Here is a 7,271-nt window from a genome sequence, read left to right as displayed (position 1 = left end):
CTAGTATCTTATGATCTGAAGCAATGCCCCCCCCAAAGGCCTGGGTCTCAGACCATTACAGGCTCTCCCAAACATGTTCCTCGCTTTTGAGAAGGAACTCCATTTTATTCTAAATACATGGATAACTTAGTGAAAGCTCCCAAGGCCTAGGCCCCTGTCTGTTACTGGCTATGCCAAGAATGTTAATGGGTTTGAGAAAGAACTATGCCATTCCTCTTACATGAAGGCCTCATGGAATGCCTTCATTGATCATGTCAGCCATGAACACAAAGACATTTTTTGTTTGTTTGTTTGTTTGTTCTGTTGTTGTTTTCCTTTTCAAAGTGTTGTCAACCAGTATAGACTTGCCCCTGTAGAAAAAACTATTCTTTTCCCAAAAACAAATCTGGACCTTTAGGTAAATGAATTTTAATTCAGAACATGACTGTTCTAGCAAGAGATCAAATCCAAAGACTTTCTAGGTCTATACAGTCTGGTTGGAATACAAACACAACTTTAATCACAGGAGAGAGAGATAAGCTGATCCTTGTGGACTAGGCAAGCCAGGTATAGCGCAAGCTTCAGGAAAGAAAAGCTTAGGTCTGGGTGTGATGGTATAAACCTTTAATCCTAACCCTCAGGAAACTGAGGCATGCAGATGTTTGAGTTCTAGCCATTTCTGCTCAGGCTGTTCAGCTGAGTGAGTCAGTGAGTTGAGAGGCAATGCAGTCAAGTTGAGTTTGCAGAATTCAGAAAAAAAGTTTTACTGGGAGACTTTTACAGACACAAGTTGAAGAGAGAAACTAGGCACAGGTGAAGACAGACAGAGCCAGAGGATGAGAACCATCTAGAGGATTATAACATATTGCCAAAGTTAGTATGAGGTCAAACAGAGCAATTCAGTCAGAAACTAAGAGAAGCCAGACTGGAGGGGAGTCTGAGCCAGAACAGCTGAGTTGAACAGCCTAGCAAGAGTTCTAAAAGAAATAGAAAGGGTGAGTTTATTCAGCACCAAGTCTCAGAGGATGAAAACATTCTAAGCCTAGATTTGATTGTATGGAGGCTAGAAGCTTGCAGGACTAGGCCTAGGTTAGCAGATGAAGGCACTAAGTTCCTGGAGGAAAACTACATCAGGGGAATAAATGTTACTTTAACACCTTTATGTCACCACAGGCTATAATGTTGGTAGTGACCCTGAGACCGCCTTGAGCCACTCTGTAGAGGCCTGTTCTTTGATATGAGGATCGGCCCGGTAGCTGGTTGTAAATCACATTTATCTCTCTTTTTTGCTAGGGTTAGAGCCAAATTTCTGGACAAGCCCGGTCAGCATGTGTATGCTAGCATGCTAATCTCTAACAGGCCTGGTTAGCATACCTGTGGGGTGACTGAGAGGCAGTCCTCTCCCCTGGCTAAATTTTATTTAGTGTCGCCTATACTTCCCAATCCTTTACATCATCAATTCTACTCTTCCTCATCACAGCTTAATATTGGAGTGCTACCCAAAACACGAGATGCCATTTCCAACCCCCACAAAACTACCTCTGAATGGATCTCACACCCAAAGGTTAAATGCTAAGAGCAGAACTTGTAGAAGACACTACAGAAACTGGAACACTGAAGACAAACTCAAGTATTCCGAGTTTGGTGTCCAGCCACGAGGATGATTCTGCACAAGAACCCCTGCTGCAAACGCTCTGCGCGGATGCGATCCCCTCAGTGAAGTGACTCAAATGCCACCACTGGTTCCAGCGAGAGCTCAGGACCACAAGGTTCCTCCCCAGGGGCCGCCGCTGACTAGCCAGTCCTGGAAGAGACCCCGCACACCAGCTCCCGCCGCTCAGCCGCCTTCTTCTCCCTGCACTCACCATGTTGCAACTTCGTAGCTTGCCTCAGTTCCCTTACAGCACCCAAGCAGCGGCGGCAGCGATCAGAGCTCTTCACCTGGAACCCTGAGAACCTGCTCATATATTATATACTGTATAACATATATTTATATGTAATTGTATATATATTGTATATTTTTATATATTTATGGATTGTTCTTTTATATAAATATATTAATATAGTTATAGAGATATATTTTATATATATTATGTATACCATATATATTTATATATAATTATATATTATATATTTATTGATTGGTTTTTATATACATATATTTATATAGATATATTTTATATATTTATGGATTGTTTGTTCACACAGTACCCTAGTAGTGCAGGACACCAGACTTATGTTACTAAAAAACAAACCTTTAATCATCAGATGAGAGTGCATATAGAGTTGACACAGCCTTACACTCGTGTATGCACATCTTGAAAAGTTGGCAAAATCACAAGGCTCTGCTTTATACATTCCAAAGAACCACTGGATAATGTAATTCATGGTTATGGTTTCTTGTTGCTGGTGGGAAGACTACAGAGAGGAGTAGGTTGTTGGCACATGACCTCATTCTAGTGAGCTCATCATCGAAGGGCAGGGACATGATTCATTGGGGTGCGGGTGGCAGGGAGGGAAAACAAGGGAAGAGAAATAATGGAACCCTTTGATGCACATCAGATCAGAATTGAAACCCAAGCCAGGGATGAATCCAAGGCTGTTTGTCTCATGGCCGAATCTTTTCTCTTGCCTCTGATGCAACTGCTCTGTAGTGAATCCTATCTAAAAAGAGGTTCAGTTGCTGCCCTTTCCAGCCTGTCCTTATATGATTCAACTGTGAAATTGTTGCAGAAGAAATAGAAGAGAAATAGTACTCACTAGGACCTCAGCAGTTATTTTCCTCAGTAGGAGGCACTGGGGAACAGAGAGAAAAGTGAGTGTGGATGTGAAGGTTGAGTTAAGGCCATGACAAGATAGAAGCTGGGTTTATTTCCTAAATTTTATATAGTAAAATACATACAATTTCAACTTCCCATAGCAGCTGTTTGTGTTTCTCTGTTTTGATTTGTTTTGGATGGTTGGATTTTGTTTGTTTGCTTGTTTTTGTTTTTCTAGGCTGTCCAGGACTCTGTAGACCAGGCTGGCCTTGAACTCACAGGCCAGGCTTCAGTCAGATCTTACTGAAGAAAGGAAAAAGAGGCTCTATGTCAACAGTCTTTCACTACAGTGGCAGTTTCCTGAACTTGGCTTATGGGAAAGAAATATGATTTCCATTGTCATATTGTAATGTTCTCTGTGTTCCTTTGTGTCAGTCATTCTTCAAATACAAGAATAGGAAACTGAGGGACTTAAACAGAACTCGAGAAAGACCCATGAAGGAGCCACAGCATCTCAGCCCATGTGGAGGTCAGGCAGTGGCTTCAAATTTTTTCTCAAGAAATTAGCATAGTGAATTCAGGTGGCACTAACCGCTCTGGTGACTGCAGGGAATTCAAAACTCCTCCAGAACTCCTCTCGTCCAAGGGTTTGGATGAATTCCTCTGCAAAGGTTCCTATTTGTGTCTGAGCTTGGAGAGCATCCCTGAAGAGGAGGAGAGGGTCTTCCTCCCCTCACCCTTAAATGTCTCTCATCATCTACCTGTGCAGGCCTGACCCAGGTGCATTTACCATTTATAAAACCATGAGGGTGTGCATTTGCGGCCTGTGGTCTCCTTAAATGTCATAATCACTATGACACTATTCTATCCTATTCTATTCTGATTACTGTAATCCTAGAGAAACTTCTTTTTCTCAGGGGAACCGATCTGATCGTGAAATTGTTGTCATATGTAGCCAATATGGAGGAGGGGATGGGGTGGAGTGGGTAAGGTGTGTCTATGCAGGCTCAGAGTAAGATTTCTTTCCCTGATAAGAAACAGAGAATTCAGATAATCTCACAGATGGCTGGGGAAAGCAGTGGAAGTTGATTGCTCTGTTTTTAATGGCTGAGAATATTCTTTTGTGTAAATGTGCCACGGTTTCTTTATCCATTCTTCAGTTGTGGGACATTTAAGTGGTTTCCAGATTCTGACTATGACAAATAAAACTGCTATGAATGTAGTTGATTAGGTGTCCTTCTTATAGAGCTTCTTTGGGGGATATATCCATTAGTGGTATAGCTAGCTCTTTCCAAATTTCTGAGAAATCGCTAGATTGATTTCCAAAGTGCTTGTAAAAGTTTCCACTCACACCAGCAAGGAAGGCTTGTTCCCCTTTGTCCTCATCCTCACCAGGATCTGCTACAACTTGAGATTTTTGATCTTAGCCTTTCAGACTGGGTATGAGATAGAATCTCAGAGTAATTTTGATTTGCATTTCTCTGATGATGATGGAAGGTGAGCATTTCTTTAAGTGCTTCTAAGCCATTCAAGATTTCACTGTTGAAAATTCTTTGTTTAGTTCTGTAAAATTATTTAATTGGGTCAATTTTTATTGTAGTTTGATTTCTTGAGTCCATTGTATAGTTTCGATATTTGTTGAAAATAGGATTGATGTGTTCTTTTCCTAATGTGTAGATTGACATTTAGTTCCATTGATAGTGTTTACTCCTTATAGATCTGTTGGTGTTCTTTTCAGAAAGTTGTCTCCTGTGCCAATGAGTTCAAGACTCTTTCCAGGTTTCTCTTCTAACATATTTAGTATTTCTGCAGTTATATTGAGGTCTCTGATCCACTTGGATTTGAGATTTTTTTTCAGGGAGAAAAATATATATCTTTTTGCATTTTTCTACATGCAGAGATAGTTAGACCATCATGGTTTGTTGAAGAGGCTGTGTTTTTTCCATTGTACGGTTCTGGCTTCCTTGTCAAAAATCAATTGACCAAAGGTATGTGGGTTTATTTCTGCGTCTTTGATTCAATCCCATTGATCAACCAACCAGTCTATCTCTATGCCAGCACCATGCAGTATTATTACTATTGCTGTGTGTTGTAGCTTGAAGTCAGGGATGTAGATAACTCCAGAAGTTCTTTTGTTGTCTAGGACTGTTTAAGCTGTTCTGGGTTTTTTTTATTCTTCCATATAAAGTTTAGAATTGTTCTTTCAAGATCTGAAAAGAACTGCATTAGTATTTTGATGTGATTGCATTGAATCTGTAGATTGCCTTTGGTTAGATGGCCATTTTCACTATGTTAATCCTATGGATCCAGGAAATTGGGAGATCCTTCCATTTTCTGACATCTTCATTTTCTTTCTTCAGACCATTGAAGTTCTTTTCATGCAGGTCTTTCACTTATTTGGTTAGAGTCACACCAAGATACATTATAACATTTGTGGATATTATGAATGGTGAAGTTTTCTTAATTTCTTTCTCAACACATATGTCCCTTATGTACAGGAGGGCTATGGATTTTTTTAAAACATTAATCTTGTATCCAGCTACTTTGCTGAAGCTGTTTATCAGCTATAGGAGTTCTCTTGTGGAATGTTTGGGGTCGCTTACATACACTGACACCTGGTCCAAAAATAGCAATATTTTGACTTGTTCCTTGCTGATTTGTATGCCCTTGATCTCCCTTCATTGTCTTATTGCTCTAGCTAGAACTTAAAGTACTATATTGAAGAGGTACAGAAAGAGTGGACATTCTTCTTCTGTCCCTGATTTTAATGAAATTGCTTTGAATTTTTCCACATTTATTCTGATGCTTGCAATTAGCTTGCAGTATATAGTCTTTATTATGTTTAAATGTAGATATTGTATCCTTAATCTCTCTAAGACTTTCATCATGATGGGATGTTGGATTTTATCAAGCACATTTTCTCCATCTAATGAGATGACAGTGATTTTTTCTTTAAATTTTTTAATGTGGTGGATTACATTGAAGACATTTTGTATGTTGAACCATCCCTGCATCCCTGGGATAATGTATATGATGTGTCCTTGGATTCAGTTTGTATTTTATTGAGTTTTTTTACATGGAAGTTCATGCATGAAATTGGTCTGGAATTATCTTTCTTTGTTGGGTTTTTATGTAGTTTAGGTTTCAGCATGACTGTGGCCTCATAGAATGAATCTGGCAATGTTCCTTCTGTTTCTATTTTGTAGAACAATATTAAGAGTATCTGTATTAGTTCTTTTTTGAATGTCTGACAGAATTCTGCACTAAAACGATCTGGGTCTGGGCTTTTTTTTTTTTTTTTTTTTTGATGGGAGGTTTTTGATGATTCCTTCTATTTTCTTAGTGGTTATTGGACTGTTTAAACTTTTTCCTGATCTTGATTTATCTTCGGTAGGTGAAATCTATCCAGAAAAATCCTTTGTTTACTTTAGATTTTTTAATTTTGTAAAATACAGGCTTTTGAGTTAAGTCCTAATGATTTTTTTTATTTCCTCATTGTCTGTAGTTATGTTCCCCTTTTTGTTTCTGATGTTTACCTGGATACTCTCCCTCTGTCTTTTAGTTAGTTTGGCTAAGGGTTTGTTTATCTTGTTGATATTTTCAAAGAATCAGCTTTTGGTTTTATTGATTCTTTGTATCAGTCTCTTTACTTCCAATGTATTGATTCCAGCCTCAAGACTGAATATTTCCTGTCAACTGCTACATGTTGGTGTGTTTGCTTCCTTCTCTTAGAGAGCTTTCAAGTATGCTGCTAAATTACTAATTTGGGATCTCTCCAATTTCTTTATGAAGGCACTTCATTTATCAAAAGGCTGTGAGCTTTTCTCTTAGGACTACTTTCATTGTGTCTTATAAGCTTGGGTATGTTTTGCCTTCATTTTTATTGAAAACTAAAATGTCTTTTATTTCTTCCTTTGTTTCTTCCATGATCATGTGGTGTTTCTCTTGTTGAAGTCTAGCTTTAATCCATGGATGTCTAATAAGATTCATGGAGTTATTTCAATCTTCTTATATCTTCTGAGGCTTGCTTTGTGACTGATTTTATGGTCAAATTTGGAGGTTTCCTGAGCCACTGAGAAATGTTCTGTATATATCTGTTAGGCCCATTTGATTCAAGATGTCTGTAAGTTTATTTATTTCCCCACTTACTTTCTGTCTTGATCTGTCCTTTGGAGAAAGTCTGTGCTGAAATCTCTGACTATTAATGTGTGAGATCCAATGTGTGATTTAAGCTTTATTAATATTTCTTTTATGAACGACACTACCCTTACATTTGCATCATAGATGTTCATTATTGAATGGTTGTAGTGGTGGATTTTTCTTTTAGTGAGTATAAAGTGTTCTTCCCCATCTCTTTTGATTAATTTTGATTGAAAACTTATTTTGAGACATGAAAATGGCTACTTCATCTTGTGTTTTTTTGGGTCAATTTGCTTTCAAAACCTTTTCCAGCCCTATACTCTGAGGTAAGGGCTATCTTTATGCATCATTATTTTTTAGTGTAATCAACCACACCTCAGAACACTCTCTTGA

This window comes from Meriones unguiculatus (assembly GCF_030254825.1).
Source record: "Meriones unguiculatus strain TT.TT164.6M chromosome 13 unlocalized genomic scaffold, Bangor_MerUng_6.1 Chr13_unordered_Scaffold_50, whole genome shotgun sequence".
Taxonomy (NCBI): Eukaryota; Metazoa; Chordata; class Mammalia; order Rodentia; family Muridae; genus Meriones; species Meriones unguiculatus.
This window is presented reverse-complemented; position numbering follows the sequence as displayed.